Consider the following 16443-nt stretch of genomic DNA (forward strand, 5'->3'; position numbering starts at 1 on the left):
AGCACACAGAAAAGAAAATTAAGTGAATTTTTGAAAGAAAACAATACTGTCAATATACTATTAAAACAAATTAAAATGGTAAAAGTTATTGTACTTTAAGTAAAAATAAAAGAGCAAAAATGTCAATCCCAGTTTTGGATTACTTTAATTAACAAAAAAAATGCATATAGCAGAGGATAGTTTCAATCTGCCTACCTCTGGGTTATGGACCCAGCATGCTTCCATTACAGTACTCTGCTGCACATGTATGTGCAAGAGATCCTGAAGCACTCACTCATCATGGGAAAGTACCAATGTGTTTCTTCATTGGTTGATGGAAGAAACATCTTACAAAAACTCTCCACATTATTGACTTTTTAAAATGTTTCTAGGAAACGTTCTAGATGAATGCTTATTAGCCTTTTTCAGTATATGCTTTTGCAAAGTGTCGCTGTGGCGCAATCAGTTAGTGTGTAAGGCTATTAACCAAAAGGTTGGTGGTTCAATCCCACCCAGGGACGTAATTGACCTTGTTATCAGATTTTGGTGATCTTTTTGTAGACAAGTCAAAATTTCAAACCCCCTCTTATGGTGTAGGGTACCTGGCCTTCTCTGATGTAATCAGAGTTAGATTTGATTCAGTGATTTTATAAAAACAGCTAGGAAGCACAATTTAGCAGTGGGTTGCAGAGAAAAAGAAATATGCTGGCAAAAAAATCCAATTGAGTGATTAAACAGCTCTTCATTTTCTGGCTTTATTTTTATGCTAACAAATTTGTTCTCTGAAAAGTGTCCACAAAGCCAAGTCTCTGATTAACACCTTTGTAGGGATGGTTTTTCACCTATTACTAAATTAAACTTGCTTCATTGGAAAGGCAGCAAGATGCATCCTCATTTCAATATCTACAGAAATAATACAGGTTGACACCAGGAAACATTAACGCCACTGCATCCTTGCTGCTTTCTCATGTGGAAGTCTGTTTAATGTGAAAACAAGGTGATATCTAATTAGCACACAGGTAAGGAATTAAGAAAATCTTTATTTAAGGGTGAAGATGTTTCTCACAAAATCGTTGCCCCAATGCATCATTGAAATTCAAGCTGGAAAGATGATTTTAATATATCACTTGTACATTTTGTATTGCTCTTCTGGTGACAATGTAGTTTGTTTTTGTCAATTACCATTTTAATAATCGGGTAAAGAAAATTAATTGGATTTTTGAAAGAAAACAATACTGTCAATATACTATTAAAACAAATTAAAATGGTAAAAGTTATTGTACTTTAAGTAAAAATAAAAGAGCAAAAATATCAATCCCAGTTTTGGATTACTTTAATTAACAAAAAAAAATGCATATAGCAAAGGATAGTTTCAATCTGCCTACCTCTGGGTTATGGACCCAGCATGCTTCCATTACAGTACTCTGCTGCACATGTAAGTGCAAGAGGTCCTGCAGCACTCACTTATCATGGGAAAGTACCAATGTGTTTCTTCATTGGTTGATGGAAGAAACATCTTACAAAAACTCTCCACATTATTGACTTTTTAAAATGTTTCTAGGAAACGTTCTAGATATATGCTTATTAGCCTTTGTCAGTATATACTTTTGCAAAGTGTCGCTGTGGCGCAATCAGTTAGTGTGTATGGTTATTAACCAAAAGGTTGGTGGTTCAATCCCACCCAGGGACGTAATTGACCTTGTTATCAGATTTTGGTGATCTTTAAGTAGACAAGTCAAAATTTCAAACCCCCTGTTATGGTGTAGGGTACCTGGCCTTCCCTGATGTAATCAGAGTTAGATTTGATTCAGTGATTTTATAAAAACAGCTAGGAAGCACAATTTAGCAGTGGGTTGCAGAGAAAAAGAAATATGCTGGCAAAAAAATCCAATTGAGTGATTAAACAGCTCTTCATTTTCTGGCTTTATTTTTATGCTAACAAATTTGTTCTCTGAAAAGTGTCCACAAAGCCAAGTCTCTGATTAACACCTTTGTAGGGATGGTTTTTCACCTATTACTAAATTAAACTTGCTTCATTGGAAAGGCAGCAAGATGCATCCTCATTTCAATGTCTACTGAAATAATACAGGTTGACACCAGGAAACATTAACGCCACTGCATCCTTGCTGCTTTCGCATGTGGAAGTCTGTTTAATGTGAAAACAAGGTGATATCTAATTAGCACACAGGTAAGGAATTAAGAAAATCTTTATTTAAGGGTGAAGGTGTTTCTCACAAAATCGTTGCCCCAATGCATCATTGAAATTCAAGCTGGAAAGATGATTTTAATATATCACTTGTACATTTTGTATTGCTCTTCTGGTGACAATGTCGTTTGTTTTTGTCAATTACCATTTTAATAATAGGGTAAAGAAAATTAAGTGGATTTTTGAAAGAAAACAATACTGTCAATATACTATTAAAACAAATTAAAATGGTAAAAGTTATTGTACTTTAAGTAAAAATAAAAGAGCAAAAATATCAATCCCAGTTTTGGATTACTTTAATTAACAAAAAAAAATGCATATAGCAGAGGATAGTTTCAATCTGCCTACCTCTGGGTTATGGGCCCAGCATTTTTCCATTGCAGTACTCTGCTGCACATGTAAGTGCAAGAGATCCTGAAGCACTCACTCATCATGGGAAAGTACCAATGTGTTTCTTCGTTGGTTGATGGAAGAAACATCTTTCAAAAACTCTCCAGATTATTGACTTTTTAAAGTTTTTCTAGGAAACGTTCTAGATGAATGCTTATTAGCCTTTGTCAGTATGTACGTTTGTAAAGTGTCTCTGTGGCGCAATCTGTTAGTGTGTTTGGTTATTAATCAAAGGGTTGGTGGTTCAATCCCACCCAGGGATGTAATTGACCTTGTTATCAGATTTTGGTGATCTTTAAGTAGACAAGTCAAAATTTCAAACCCCCTTCTTATGGTGTAGGGTACCTGGCCTACTCTGATGTAATCAGAGTTAGATTTGATTAAGTGATTTTATAAAAAAACAGCTAGGAAGCACAATTTAGCAGTGGGTTGCAGAGAAAAAGAAAAATGCTGGCAGAAAAATCCAATTGAGTGATTAAACAGCTCTTCATTTTCTGGCTTTATTTTTATGATTACAAATTTGTTCTCTGAAAAGTGTCCACAAAGCCAAGTATCTGATTAACATCTTTGTAGGGATGGTTTTTCACCTATTACTAAATTAAACTTGCTTCATTGGAAAGGCAGCAAGATGCATCCTCATTTCAATATCTACGGAAATAATACAGGTTGACACCAGGAAACATTAACGCCACTGCATATTTGCTGTTTTCGCATGTGAAAGTCTGCTTAATGTGAAAACAAGGTGATATCTAATTAGCACACAGGTAAGGAATTAAGAAAATCTTTATTTAAGGGTGAAGGTGTTTCTCACAAAATCGTTGCCCCAATGCATCATTGAAATTCAAGCTGGAAAGATGATTTTAATATATCACTTGTACATTTTGTATTGCTCTTCTGGTGACAATGTAGTTTGTTTTTGTCAATTACCATTTTAATAATAGGGTAAAGAAAATTAAGTGGATTTTTGAAAGAAAACAATACTGTCAATATACTATTAAAACAAATTAAAATGGTAAAAGTTATTGTACTTTAAGTAAAAATAAAAGAGCAAAAATATCAATCCCAGTTTTGGATTACTTTAATTAACAAAAAAAAATGCATATAGCAGAGGATAGTTTCAATCTGCCTACCTCTGGGTTATGGGCCCAGCATTTTTCCATTGCAGTACTCTGCTGCACATGTAAGTGCAAGAGATCCTGAAGCACTCACTCATCATGGGAAAGTACCAATGTGTTTCTTCGTTGGTTGATGGAAGAAACATCTTACAAAAACTCTCCAGATTATTGACTTTTTAAAGTTTTTCTAGGAAACGTTCTAGATGAATGCTTATTAGCCTTTGTCAGTATGTACGTTTGTAAAGTGTCTCTGTGGCGCAATCTGTTAGTGTGTTTGGTTATTAATCAAAGGGTTGGTGGTTCAATCCCACACAGGGATGTAATTGACCTTGTTATCAGATTTTGGTGATCTTTAAGTAGACAAGTCAAAATTTCAAACCCCCTTCTTATGGTGTAGGGTACCTGGCCTACTCTGATGTAATCAGAGTTAGATTTGAATAAGTGATTTTATAAAAAAAACAGCTAGGAAGCACAATTTAGCAGTGGGTTGCAGAGAAAAAGAAATATGCTGGCAGAAAAATCCAATTGAGTGATTAAACAGCTCTTCATTTTCTGGCTTTATTTTTATGCTAACGAATTTGTTCTCTGAAAAGTGTCCACAAAGCCAAGTATCTGATTAACATATTTGTAGGGATGGTTTTTCACCTATTACTAAATTAAACTTGCTTCATTGGAAAGGCAGCAAGATGCATCCTCATTTCAATATCTACTGAAATAATACAGGTTGACACCAGGAAACATTAACGCCACTGCATCCTTGCTGCTTTCTCATGTGGAAGTCTGTTTAATGTGAAAACAAGGTGATATCTAATTAGCACACAGGTAAGGAATTAAGAAAATCTTTATTTAAGGGTGAAGATGTTTCTCACAAAATCGTTGCCCCAATGCATCATTGAAATTCAAGCTGGAAAGATGATTTTAATATATCCCTTGTACATTTTGTATTGCTCTTCTGGTGACAATGTAGTTTGTTTTTGTCAATTACCATTTTAATAATCGGGTAAAGAAAATTAATTGGATTTTTGAAAGAAAACAATACTGTCAATATACTATTAAAACAAATTAAAATGGTAAAAGTTATTGTACTTTAAGTAAAAATAAAAGCTAAAATATCAATCCCAGTTTTGGATTACTTTAATGAACAAAAAAAAAATGCATATAGCAAAGGATAGTTTCAATCTGCCTACCTCTGGGTTATGGGCCCAGCATGCTTCCATTGCAGTACTCTGCTGCACATGTAAGTGCAAGAGATCCTGAAGCACTCACTCATCATGCGAAAGTACCAATGTGTTTCTTCATTGGTTGCTGGAAGAAACATCTTACAAAAACTCTCCAGATTATTGACTTTTTAAAGTTTTTCTAGGAAACGTTCTAGATGAATGCTTATTAGTCTTTGTCAGTATGGACTTTTCGCAAAGTGTCTCTGTGGCGCAATCGGTTAGTGTGTTCAGCTATTAATCAAAAGGTTGGTGGTTCAATCCCATCCAGGGACGTAATTGACCTTGTGATCAGATTTTGGTAATATTTAAGTAGACAAGTCAAAATTGCAAACCCCCTCTTATGGTGTAGGGTACCTGGCCTTCTCTGATGTAATCAGAGTTAGATTTGATTAAGTGATTTTATAAAAAAACAGCTAGGAAGCACAATTTAGCAGTGGGTTGCAGAGAAAAAGAAAAATGCTGGCAGAAAAATCCAATTGAGTGATTAAACAGCTCTTCATTTTCTGGCTTTATTTTTATGATAACAAATTTGTTCTCTGAAAAGTGTCCACAAAGCCAAGTATCTGATTAACATCTTTGTAGGGATGGTTTTTCACCTATTACTAAATTAAACTTGCTTCATTGGAAAGGCAGCAAGATGCATCCTCATTTCAATATCTACGGAAATAATACAGGTTGACACCAGGAAACATTAACGCCACTGCATCTTTGCTGTTTTCTCATGTGGAAGTCTGTTTAATGTGAAAACAAGGTGATATCTAATTAGCACACAGGTAAGGAATTAAGAACATCTTTATTTAAGGGTGAAGATGTTTCTCACAAAATCGTTGCCCCAATGCATCATTGAAATTCAAGCTGGAAAGATGATTTTAATATATCACTTGTACATTTTGTATTGCTCTTCTGGTGACAATGTAGTTTGTTTTTGTCAATTACCATTTTAATAATCGGGTAAAGAAAATTAATAGGATTTTTGAAAGAAAACAATACTGTCAATATACTATTAAAACAAATTAAAATGGTAAAAGTTATTGTACTTTAAGTAAAAATAAAAGAGCAAAAATATCAATCCCAGTTTTGGATTACTTTAATTAACAAAAAAAATGCATATAGCAGAGGATAGTTTCAATCTGCCTACCTCTGGGTTATGGACCCAGCATGCTTCCATTACAGTACTCTGCTGCACATGTAAGTGCAAGAGATCCTGAAGCACTCACTCATCATGGGAAAGTACCAATGTGTTTCTTCATTGGTTGATGGAAGAAACATCTTACAAAAACTCTCCACATTATTGACTTTTTAAAATGTTTCTAGGAATCGTTCTAGATGAATGCTTATTAGCCTTTGTCAGTATGTTCTTTTGAAAAGTGTCGCTGTGGCGCAATCAGTTAGTGTGTAAGGCTATTAACCAAAAGGTTGGTGGTTCAATCCCACCAAGGGACTTAATTGACCTTGTTATCAGATTTTGGTGATCTTTAAGTAGACAAGTCAAAATTTCAAACCCCCTGTTATGGTGTAGGGTACCTGGCCTTCTCTAATGTAATCAGAGTTAGATTTGATTCAGTGATTTTATAAAAACAGCTAGGAAGAACAATTTAGCAGTGGGTTGCAGAGAAAAAGAAATATGCTGGCAGAAAAATCCAATTGAGTGATTAAACAGCTCTTCATTTTCTGGCTTTATTTTTATACTAACAAATTTGTTCTCTGAAAAGTGTCCACAAGGCCAAGTCTCTGATTAACACCTTTGTAGGGATGGTTTTTCACCTATTACTAAATTAAACTTGCTTCATTGGAAAGGCAGCAAGATGCATCTTCATTTCAATGTCTACTGAAATAATACAGGTTGACACCAGGAAACATTAACGCCACTGCATCTTTGCTGTTTTCTCATGTGGAAGTCTGTTTAATGTGAAAACAAGGTGATATCTAATTAGCACACAGGTAAGGAATTAAGAAAATCTTTATTTAAGGGTGAAGATGTTTCTCACAAAATCGTTGCCCCAATGCATCATTGAAATTCAAGCTGGAAAGATGATTTTAATATATCACTTGTACATTTTGTATTGCTCTTCTGGTGACAATGTAGTTTGTTTTTGTCAATTACCATTTTAATAATCGGGTAAAGAAAATTAAGTGGATTTTTGAAAGAAAACAATACTGTCAATATACTATTAAAACAAATTAAAATGGTAAAAGTTATTGTACTTTAAGTAAAAATAAAAGAGCAAAAATATCAATCCCAGTTTTGGATTACTTTAATTAACAAAAAAAAATGCATATAGCAGAGGATAGTTTCAATCTGCCTACCTCTGGGTTATGGACCCAGCATGCTTCCATTACAGTACTCTGCTGCACATGTAAGTGCAAGAGGTCCTGAAGCACTCACTTATCATGGGAAAGTACCAATGTGTTTCTTCATTGGTTGATGGAAGAAACATCTTACAAAAACTCTCCACATTATTGACTTTTTAAAATGTTTCTAGGAATCGTTCTAGATGAATGCTTATTAGCCTTTGTCAGTATGTACTTTTGCAAAGTGTAGCTGTGGCGCAATCAGTTAGTGTGTAAGGCTATTAACCAAAAGGTTGGTTGTTCAATCCCACCCAGGGACTTAATTGACCTTGTTATCAGATTTTGGTGATCTTTAAGTAGACAAGTCAAAATTTCAAACCCCCTGTTATGGTGTAGGGTACCTGGCCTTCTCTGATGTAATCAGAGTTAGATTTGATTCAGTGATTTTATAAAAACAGCTAGGAAGCTCAATTTGGCAGTGGGTTGCAGAGAAAAAGAAATATGCTGGCAGAAAAATCCAATTGAGTGATTAAACAGCTCTTCATTTTCTGGCTTTATTTTTATGCTAACTAATTTGTTCTCTGAAAAGTGTCCACAAAGCCAAGTATCTGATTAACATATTTGTAGGGATGGTTTTTCACCTATTACTAAATTAAACTTGCTTCATTGGAAAGGCAGCAAGATGCATCCTCATTTCAATATCTACTGAAATAATACAGGTTGACACCAGGAAACATTAACGCCACTGCATCCTTGCTGCTTTCTCATGTGGAAGTCTGTTTAATGTGAAAACAAGGTGATATCTAATTAGCACACAGGTAAGGAATTAAGAAAATCTTTATTTAAGGGTGAAGATGTTTCTCACAAAATCGTTGCCCCAATGCATCATTGAAATTCAAGCTGGAAAGATGATTTTAATATATCACTTGTACATTTTGTATTGCTCTTATGGTGACAATGTAGTTTGTTTTTGTCAATTACCATTTTAATAATAGGGTAAAGAAAATTAAGTGGATTTTTGAAAGAAAACAATACTGTCAATATACTATTAAAACAAATTAAAATGGTAAAAGTTATTGTACTTTAAGTAAAAATAAAAGCTAAAATATCAATCCCAGTTTTGGATTACTTTAATGAACAAAAAAAAAAAAATCATATAGCAAAGGATAGTTTCAATCTGCCTACCTCTGGGTTATGGGCCCAGCATGCTTCCATTGCAGTACTCTGCTGCACATGTAAGTGCAAGAGATCCTGAAGCACTCACTCATCATGCGAAAGTACCAATGTGTTTCTTCATTGGTTGCTGGAAGAAACATCTTACAAAAACTCTCCAGATTATTGACTTTTTAAAGTTTTTCTAGGAAACGTTCTAGATGAATGCTTATTAGTCTTTGTCAGTATGTGCTTTTTGCAAAGTGTCTCTGTGGCGCAATCGGTTAGTGTGTTCAGCTATTTATCAAAAGGTTGGTGGTTCAATCCCACCCAGGGACGTAATTGACCTTGTGATCAGATTTTGGTGATATTTAAGTAGACAAGTCAAAATTGCAAACCCCCTCTTATGGTGTAGGGTACCTGGCCTTCTCTGATGTAATCAGAGTTAGATTTGATTAAGTGATTTTATAAAAAAACAGCTAGGAAGCACAATTTAGCAGTGGGTTGCAGATAAAAAGAAAAATGCTGGCAGAAAAATCCAATTGAGTGATTAAACAGCTCTTCATTTTCTGGCTTTATTTTTATGATTACAAATTTGTTCTCTGAAAAGTGTCCACAAAGCCAAGTATCTGATTAACATCTTTGTAGGGATGGTTTTTCACCTATTACTAAATTAAACTTGTTTCATTGGAAAGGCAGCAAGATGCATCCTCATTTCAATATCTACGGAAATAATACAGGTTGACACCAGGAAACATTAACGCCACTGCATATTTGCTGTTTTCTCATGTGGAAGTCTGTTTAATGTGAAAACAAGGTGATATCTAATTAGCACACAGGTAAGGAATTAAGAAAATCTTTATTTAAGGGTGAAGATGTTTCTCACAAAATCGTTGCCCCAATGCATCATTGAAATTCAAGCTGGAAAGATGATTTTAATATATCACTTGTACATTTTGTATTGCTCTTCTGGTGACAATGTAGTTTGTTTTTGTCAATTACCATTTTAATAATCGGGTAAAGAAAATTAATTGGATTTTTGAAAGAAAACAATACTGTCAATATACTATTAAAACAAATTAAAATGGTAAAAGTTATTGTACTTTAAGTAAAAATAAAAGAGCAAAAATATCAATCCCAGTTTTGGATTACTTTAATGAACAAAAAAAAATGCATATAGCAGAGGATAGTTTCAATCTGCCTACCTCTGGGTTATGGACCCAGCATGCTTCCATTACAGTACTCTGCTGCACATGTAAGTGCAAAAGATCCTGAAGCACTCACTCATCATGGGAAAGTACCAATGTGTTTCTTCATTGGTTGATGGAAGAAACATCTTACAAAAACTCTCCACATTATTGACTTTTTAAAATGTTTCTAGGAATCGTTCTAGATGAATGCTTATTAGCCTTTGTCAGTATGTACTTTTGCAAAGTGTCGCTGTGGCGCAATCAGTTAGTGTGTAAGGCTATTAACCAAAAGGTTGGTGGTTCAATCCCACCCAGGGACTTAATTGACCTTGTTATCAGATTTTGGTGATCTTTAAGTAGACAAGTCAAAATGTCAAACCCCCTGTTATGGTGTAGGGTACCTGGCCTTCTCTGATGTAATCAGAGTTAGATTTGATTCAGTGATTTTATAAAAACAGCTAGGAAGCACAATTTAGCAGTGGGTTGCAGAGAAAAAGAAATATGCTGGCAGAAAAATCCAATTGAGTGATTAAACAGCTCTTCATTTTCTGGCTTTATTTTTATGCTAACAAATTTGTGCTCTGAAAAGTGTCCACAAAGCCAAGTATCTGATTAACACCTTTGTAGGGATGGTTTTTCACCTATTATTAAATTAAACTTGCTTCATTGGAAAGGCAGCAAGTGATGTCATCCAAGCAGTGGGTCAAAGTTGGCTTCAAACCTCGTCTGCTTATGAAAAGAGAAAAGGGGTATGCAGGGCATGGCGGCCTTTTGCGGTGCTTGGATGACCCCTAGTTCGCATTAAATAATGCAGTCGAGTTTCCCACATTTGGGGAAATCACAGGGGTGAGCATACCCAGAATGCAATGAATGAACCGCACCCTGGGAGAACAGTCTTCATGACCATGGTATCTCCTATGCAAAATAAGTATGATTTGGGATAGGGCTGGGGAGGGCCGCTGCTCAGGCACATCTCTGTCAAGTAAAGGAGATTCAACTGAGGCAGCACAAGGGAACTCTCATCTGGGGACAACAACTGCAGGGAGAACACATATTTTCAGATGAACATGGGAGGGCAGAAGGCTGCCTAATACTGAAGCACCCCCAAACAACAAACCAAATGCAACAACTAGTACAAGCATTCCTGGGGGAAGGTCTGCAGCAGATGGATTTGCATATGGCGATGTCATCCAAGCAGTGGGTCAAAGTTGGCTTCAACCCTCGTCTGCATATGAAAAGAGAAAAGGGGCGTGCAGGGCATGGCGGCCTTTTGCGGCACTTGGATGACCCCTAGTTCGCATTAAACACCTCCACCCTCCGTCGGTGTGGGGCTCATGTTGGCTATGCCCCAGCCCCTGAAGGATTCAAGCTGATTTCTTGCAGCAGCTGGGCACTGTAACAGCTCCAGAGCTGCTCTGTAAGGCAAGTAAAAGGGTGTGGGCCCTGCAGCACTACCTGTAGTTCGCATTGTGCGAGACCCCTAGTTCGCATTAAACACCCCCACCCTCCTTCGGTGTGGGGCTCATGTTGGCCATGCCCCAGCCCCTGAAGCATTCACGCTGATTTCTTGCAGCAGCTGGGCACTGTAACAGCTCAAGAGCTGCTCTATAAGGCAAGTAAAAGGGTGTGGGCCCTGCAGCACTACCTGTAGTTTGCATTGTGCATTGGAAGGCACAAAGTAAGCAGACGGGAGGAGAAGTCAGGATAGTGCACAAGGGTATAGACGGGAGGGGCTCAAGAAAAAAGAAGTGGAAACAGACAGCAAACTAGGCTTCCAATGCACAATGCAAACTACAGGTAGTGCTGCAGGGCCCACACCCTTTTACTTGCCTTACAGAGCAGCTCTGGAGCTGTTTAATCACTCAATTGGATTTTTCTGCCAGCATAATTTTTCTCTTACGTCCTAGAGGATGCTGGGGACTCCGTAAGGATAGACGGGCTCCGCAGGAGACATGGGCACTTTAAGAAAGACTTTAGATCTGGGTGTGCACTGGCTCCTCCCTCTATGCCCCTCCTCCAGACCTCAGTTTACTACTGTGCCCAGAGGAGACTGGGTGCTTTTCAGGGAGCTCTCCTGAGTTTCCTGACAGAAAGTATATTTGTTAGATTTTTTTATTTTCAGGGAGCCTGCTGGCAACAGACTCCCTGCATCGAGGGGCGGAGGGGAGAGATGCACACCTACTTCTGTGAGTTGATAGGCTCTGCTTCTTAGGCTACTGTACAGCATTAGCTCCAGAGGGATCGGTACGCAGGTCTCACCCTCGCCGTCCGTCCCAGAGCCGCGCCGCCGCCCCCCTCGCAGAGCCGGAAGATAGAAGCCGGGTGAGTATGAGAAGAAAAGAAGACTTCAGAGGCAGCGGAAGACTTCATGATCTTCACTGAGGTAACGCACAGCAGTAAAGCTGTGCTCCATTGCTCCAATACACCTCACACACGGCAGTCAGTGTAAGGGTGAAGGGCGCAGGGGGGACGCCCTGGGCAGCAATATAGACCTCTCTTTGGCAAAATAAATATATATGCAGCTAGGCACTGTATATATATATAAGAGCCCCCGCCATTTTTTTACTATATTTCAGCGGGACAGAAGCCCGTCGCTGAGGGGGTGGGGCTTCTCCCTCAGCACTCACCAGCGCCATTTTCTCCACAGCACCGCTGAGGGGAAGCTCCACGGACTCTCCCCTGCTTATACCACGGTAGAAAGAGGGTCTTAAAGAAGAGGGGGGCACATAATTTGGCGCATATATATATGGAAATACAGCGCTACTGGGTAAACATAAAATTATTGTGTTTTTTTCCTGGGTCATATAGCGCTGGGGTGTGTGCTGGCATACTCTCTCTCTCTGTCTCTCCAAAGGGCCTTGTTGGGGAACTGTCCTCAGATAAGAGGATTCCCTGAGTGTATGGTGTGTCGGTACACGTGTGTCGACATGTCTGAGGTAGAAGGCTCTCCTAGAGAGGAGCAGGAGCAAATTAATGTGGTGTCTCCATCGACAACGCCGACACCTGACTGGATGGATATGTGGAATGTTTTAAGTGCTAATGTAAACTTATTACACAAGAGATTAGACAAAGCTGAAGCTAGGGAACAGTCAGGGAGTCAACCCATGCCTGTCCCTATGTCGCAGGGACCTTCGGGGTCTCAAAAGCGCCCACTATCCCAAATAGTTGACACAGATACCGACACAGATTCTGACTCCAGTGTCGACTACGATGATGCAAAGTTACAGCCAAAATTGGCTAAATGTATTCGATATATGATTATTGCAATAAAAGATGTTTTGCACATCACAGAGTCCCCTGTCCCTGACACGAGGGTACACATGTATAAGGGAAAGAAACCTGAGATAACCTTTCCCCCCTCACATGAGTTGAACGAATTATGTGAAAAAGCTTGGGAATCTCCAGACAAAAAGCTGCAGATTCCCAAAAGGATTCTTATGGCGTATCCTTTCCCGCCAATGGACAGGATACGGTGGGAATCCTCCCCTAGGGTGGATAAAGCATTGACATGCTTATCCAAAAAGGTAGCGCTGCCATCCCAGGATACGGCTACCATCAGGGACCCTGCTGACCGCAAGCAGGAGGTTACCCTAAAGTCCATTTACACACATTCTGGTACTTTACTCAGACCGGCAATTGCGTCGGCCGGGGTTGTAGCGCGGTGGCAGCATGGACAGATACCTTATCAGCAGAGATTGAGACCCTAGATAAGGATGCTATGTTATTGACCATAGGGCATATAAAAGATGCTGTCCTATATATGAGAGATGCTCAAAGTGACATTAGTCTACTGGGTTCTAGAATAAACGCTATGTCGATTTCTGCTAGACGAGTCCTATGGACCCGGCAATGGACAGGTGATGCCGACTCAAAAAGGCATATGGAGGTTTTACCTTACAGGGGTGAGGAATTGTTTGGGAAAGGTCTCTCGGACCTAGTCTCCACAGCTACAGCTGGTAAATCAAATTTTTTGCCTTATATTCCCTCACAGCCTAAGAAAGCACCACATTATCAAATGCAGTCCTTTCGATCACAGAGAAACAAGAAAGTACGAGGTGCGTCCTTTCTTGCCAGAGGTAAGGGCAGAGGGAAGAAGCTGCACAACACAGCTAGTTCCCAGGAACAGAAGTCCTCCCCGGCCTCTACAAAATCCACCGCATGACGCTGGGGCTCCGCTAAAGGAGTCCGCCCAGTTGAGGGCACGTCTTCGAGTTTTCAGCCACATCTGGGTTCATTCGCAGGTGGATCCCTAGGCAATAGAAATTGTTTCTCAGGGTTACAAGCTGAAATTCGAAGAGGTGCCTCCTCGCCGGTTTTTCAAATCGGCCCTACCATCTTCTCCCCAGGAAAGGGAGATAGTGTTAAATGCAATTCACAAATTGTATCTTCAACATATGCAGATGAGGGTTCCAGCCAACTTTGGCCCACTGCTTGGATGACATCACCGTATGTAAATCCGTCTTCTGCAGACCTTCTCCCAGGAATGCTTGTACTAGTTGTTGCATTTGGTTTGTTGTTTGGGCGTGCTTCAGTATTAGGCAGCCTTCTGCCCTCCCATGTTCATCTGAAAATATGTGTTCTCCCGGCAGTTGTTGTCCCCAGATGAGAGTTCCCTTGTGCTGCCTCAGTTGAATCTCCTTTACTTGACAGAGATGTGCCTGAGCAGCGGCCCTCCCCAGCCCTATCTCAAATCATACTTATTTTGCATAGGAGATACCATGGTCATAAAGATTGTTCTCCCAGGGTGAGGTTCATTCATTGCATTCTGGGTATGCTGACCCCTGTGATTTCCCCAAATGTGGGAAACTCAACTGCATTATTTGTGGTAGTGGGGGACTGTGTTTGTGTTTTCCTCTTGTCAGCTCTGGTAAAAGTCAGATTTCTTTGTCTCAGATCTTCCTCTAGCCTTGTTCTTCTTTCGAGAGTTCCATTGTGCTGCCTCAGTTTGATCTCCTTCACTTGACAGGGGGGTACCCGAGAAGCGACCCTCCCCAGCTCTAGCCCAACTCCTACATACCTGCCAGGTGAGATACTATGATCATGAAGGTGCTTCTCCCAGGGCAAGGCTCACCCATTGCACTCTGGGTGTGCTGCTCCTGCGATTTCCCCAAATGTGGGAAACTTGACTGCATAATTTGTGTTTCCCCTGGTCGGCTCTCGTATAATTCAGATCTCTTTGTCTCAGGTCTCTCTCCAGCCTAGTTTGCTGTCTGTTTCCACTTCTGTTTTCTTGAGCCGCTCCCTTCTATGCCCTTGCGCACTATCCTGACTTCTCCCGTCTGCTTACTTTGTGCCTTCCAACGCACAATGCGAACTACAGGTAGTGCTGCAGGGCCCACACCCTTTTACTTGCCGTACAGAGCAGCTCTGGAGCTGTTACAGTGCCCAGCTGCTGCAAGAAATCAGCTTGAATGCTTCAGGGGCTGGGGCATAGCCAACATGAGCCCCACACCGAAGGAGGGTGGAGGTATTTAATGCGAACCAGGGGTCATCCAAGCACCGCAAAAGGCCGCCATGCCCTGCATAACCCTTTTCTCTTTTCATATGCAGATGAGGGTTCCAGCCAACTTTGGCCCACTGCTTGGATGACATCACCGTATGCAAATCCGTCTTCTGCAGACCTTCTCCCAGGAATGCTTTTACTAGTTGTTACATTTGGTTTGTTGTTTGGGGGTGCTTCAGTATTAGGCAGCCTTCTGCCCTCCCATGTTCATCTGAAAATATGTGTTCTCCCTGCAGTTGTTGTCCCCAGATGAGAGTTCCCTTGTGCTGCCTCAGTTGAATCTCCTTTACTTGACAGAGATGTGCCTGAGCAGCGGCCCTCCCCAGCCCTATCCCAAATCATACTTATTTTGCATAGGAGTTTCCATGGTCATGAAGATTGTTCTCCCAGGGTGAGGTTCATTCATTGCATTCTGGGTATGCTGACCCCTGTGATTTCCCCAAATGTGGGAAACTCGACTGCATTAATTGTGGTAGTGGGGGACTGTGTTTGTGCTTTCCTCTGGTCAGCTCTGGTAAAAGACAGATTTCTTTGTCTCAGATCTTCCTCTAGCCTTGTTCTTTTTTCGAGAGTTTCCTTGTGCTGCCTCAGTTGGATCTCCTTCACTTGACAGGGGGGTGCCCGAGCAGCGACCCTCCCCATCTCTAGCCCAACTCCTACTTACCTGCCAGGTGAGATACTATGATCATGAAGGTGCTTCTCCCAGGGCAAGGTTCACCCATTGCACTCTGGGTGTGCTGCTCCTACGATTTCCCCAAATGTGGGACACTTGACTGCATAATTTGTGTTTCCTCTAGTCGGCTACTCGTATAATTCAGATCTCTTTGTCTCAGGTCTCTCTCCAGCCTAGTTTGCTGTCTGTTTCCACTTCTCTTTTCTTGAGCCGCTGCCTTCTATGCCCTTGTGCACTCTCCTGACTTCTCCTGTCTGCTTACTTTGTGCCTTCCAACGCACAATGCAAACTACAGGTAGTGCTGCAGGGCCCACACCCTTTTACTTGCCTTTCAGAGCAGCTCTGGAGCTGTTACAGTGCCCAGCTGCTGCAAGAAATCAGCTTGAATGCTTCAGGGGCTGGGGCATAGCCAACATGAGCCCCACACCGACGGAGGGTGGAGGTGTTTAATGCGAACTAAGGGTCATCCAAGCGCCGCAAAAGGCCGCCATGCCCTGCATACCCCTTTTCTCTTTTCATATGCAGATGAGGGTTCCAGCCAACTTTGGCCCACTGCTTGGATGACATCACCGTATGCAAATCCGTCTTCTGCAGACCTTCCCCCAGGAATGCTTGTACTAGTTGTTGCATTTGGTTTGTTGTTTGGGGTGCTTCAGTATTAGGCAGCCTTCTGCTCTCCCATGTTCATCTGAAAATATGTGTTCTCCCTGCAGTTGTTGTCCC

The 16443-nt window shown here is 40.3% G+C and overlaps 4 non-coding genes and 1 pseudogene across 4 annotated transcripts; 4 read left to right on the plus strand and 1 right to left on the minus strand.

Annotated features, from left to right (window-relative positions):
* Positions 1-10297: 10297 nt before the first annotated feature.
* On the minus strand, positions 10298-10476 carry LOC135023363 (U1 spliceosomal RNA; annotated as a pseudogene).
* A 3761-nt stretch (positions 10477-14237) lies between these two features.
* On the plus strand, positions 14238-14401 carry LOC135023010 (U1 spliceosomal RNA). Its single transcript, XR_010220019.1, has one exon. It is a non-coding gene; the product is annotated as a U1 spliceosomal RNA (small nuclear RNA).
* A 152-nt stretch (positions 14402-14553) lies between these two features.
* Positions 14554-14716, plus strand: LOC135023253 (U1 spliceosomal RNA). Its single transcript, XR_010220255.1, has one exon. It is a non-coding gene; the product is annotated as a U1 spliceosomal RNA (small nuclear RNA).
* Positions 14717-15387: 671 nt separating this feature from the next.
* LOC135023063 (U1 spliceosomal RNA) lies at positions 15388-15551 on the plus strand. Its single transcript, XR_010220072.1, has one exon. It is a non-coding gene; the product is annotated as a U1 spliceosomal RNA (small nuclear RNA).
* Positions 15552-15703: 152 nt separating this feature from the next.
* LOC135023305 (U1 spliceosomal RNA) lies at positions 15704-15867 on the plus strand. The gene has a single exon (XR_010220284.1). It is a non-coding gene; the product is annotated as a U1 spliceosomal RNA (small nuclear RNA).
* The last annotated feature ends 576 nt before the right edge of the window (positions 15868-16443 follow it).

The sequence above is a fragment of the Pseudophryne corroboree genome, unplaced genomic scaffold (genome assembly GCF_028390025.1).
Source record: "Pseudophryne corroboree isolate aPseCor3 unplaced genomic scaffold, aPseCor3.hap2 scaffold_396, whole genome shotgun sequence".
NCBI classification, from domain to species: Eukaryota; Metazoa; Chordata; class Amphibia; order Anura; family Myobatrachidae; genus Pseudophryne; species Pseudophryne corroboree.